Source organism: Octopus bimaculoides, chromosome 13 (assembly GCF_001194135.2).
Source record: "Octopus bimaculoides isolate UCB-OBI-ISO-001 chromosome 13, ASM119413v2, whole genome shotgun sequence".
Taxonomy (NCBI): Eukaryota; Metazoa; Mollusca; class Cephalopoda; order Octopoda; family Octopodidae; genus Octopus; species Octopus bimaculoides.
In genome coordinates, this window is record NC_068993.1 from 56,478,398 (window position 1) to 56,480,629 (window position 2,232).

At 35.0% G+C, this 2,232-nt stretch overlaps 1 long non-coding RNA gene across 1 annotated transcript in view; it reads right to left on the reverse strand.

The window, feature by feature from the left end:
• LOC128249304 (uncharacterized) overlaps nt 1-2,232 on the reverse strand; it is a 90,605-nt gene that overhangs the window by 61,588 nt on the left and 26,785 nt on the right. The window lies entirely within an intron of this gene.

A 2,232-nucleotide genomic window follows, 5' to 3' on the forward strand; every position in this document is an offset into this window, starting at 1 on the left:
GTCAGATCACCATACAGTTGCAAGAAGAAGAAGAAAAGGAAGAAGAAGTAGAAGAAGAAGAAGAAGAAGAAGAAGAAGAAGAAGAAGAAGAAGAAGAAGAAGAAGAAGAGACGGTGCAACTGTTGCAGTGCACACAAAAGCATCCTAGACTGCATCCAGGGACTGGTCACTCGACTGACTGGCACTCGATCCCTAGAAGACTTAGTCCAGCTCCCGACATACCCACAGCCGTGCTGTCTCCACTCTTTGTCTTTTCTATTATTGCTATAAAGCTGGCTTATCTTGTAGCACTATAACTTAGACATCCCGGTCCAATACCGCTTCACCTCTCACCGTCTTTGTTGCGTTCACTCTACCAACTTAACACTAACGACTATGTCGAAGTTCTTCCACCATAGATCATTGGTTCTCTAGAATCTTCTTCCTCTTCATAGTTTAAACGAAGCATTAACCCATTACCTACCAGTGGTCTCATATGAAATCGTTTAGAAATTACAAATTTCGTAATTATCTGTCAATATTTACACATATCTAACCTTTTTGCTATATCTACTAGGTATATTTCTCTGATATTCAAATGAGGTTTGCTAATTTTTCACCCAATATCTCGCTTATTTCTATTTAAAATGTTATTTTGAAATGTTATTTTGATCATTCCAGCGTGTTTCTAAGGCTGTTTTATATTCAGAGCCACTGCGTGAAGCCTTGATCAAGTGTCATCTTCTATAGCTTCTGGCTGACTAAAACTTTATGAGTGGATGTGGTGGAAAGCAACTAAAAGAACACCGTCATATATATATATATATATATATATATATATATATAGTCAATTTAAACATGAACAAGCAAGAAAAAACACGAAAAAACAACACGAGGACGTGGAATAAGTATAGTGTTATTGGACGCTCAGGAAAGGAAAGAAAAGAAAGAGGATTTAACGTTTCGATCGGAGATCTTCGTCAGAAATATAGGAAAAGTCCAAAGAAGGGAAGACAGAAAGAAAATCGCCAACGATGCACACAATCAAAATAAGCAACAGGATATCAAGAAGTAATGCAGTACGACTGTTTTAAGCGATCCGTTTAATTAAACAATGCAATCATTACATCAATTTAAATGCAGTTCCATCACCAGCTGCACAAATAAATAGAATTTTAACCACTTGGACACATTCATTTAATTTTTCTTAAATACTTTAGCAGAGCAAGAAGATGGAAGAAATTCATGTTGTCGCTATTGTAGCTAAGAATAGACTAGACTTCCAAGAAAGGCATGAAGCCCACTGGGAAAGGATTGTGATTCATTTCTAACTCATTTATCTCTTTATCAACTTCTGAATCTAAGACTAGAGAATTGTGTCTGTTTAGAATAAAGGGCAGGAGTGAGTTGACAGCTCATGGCTAGGTATGATCATAGATATTGTCATATGTTTCCCTTTTCTTCAGGGAAGAATAAAGACATTAGGAGTAGTCAATTGGATACAGAGTAACTGTCTATAAAAAAGGGGCTGGGTAGGGAAAGACTCTAAATCACGATGTAAATTCATGGCATATAATTAATATATAGATAGCATGTTTATCTTTCCAGTATTCCATAATTAAATACCCTGATCAGTATTTATAGAAACCACCTAATAAGTAAATAATTAAGTACATGAATGAATATTAAACTGATTCTATGTAATCTTTCCTTTTTAATGTTTATAATTGATATATACACGCATTCTATCTATTTTAGTTATGATATCATTTTTGTAAATCATAAATTTTACTTTTGTACAACATAACAATAATATTTATAAACAATCGCTCATATTACCTCAAGATAAACTTTCCGCTGTATTAATATCCTAGGCTTTATTCGCGTCTTGCCCCTTTAACTGGTGTGCTTACTATATCAGGATTTTAACTCACATGGATCTATGCAGGATTGCACCTAAGGACTTATGCTCATGTTTCTGCAGCTTCGGAAAGTTGAACTATGAACTTTTATGCTTCTTTTTTCTTCTCTCTCTCTTCATCTCCTTATTCCTTTACTCCCTTCCTCTATGTCGTCATCTCATTAATATACACTATTCTAATTTTCCCTATTTGTCTCTGATGACGGAATATACCATACTCGGGGATATCCCAGAAACAGCTGTAAGACTTTGAATTTTTTCCAGTAACAATATTGTACACGACTTTGAAATGTTTGCCTTGCCTTAATGTTTGTTGTCCTCTTTAGTAAGTA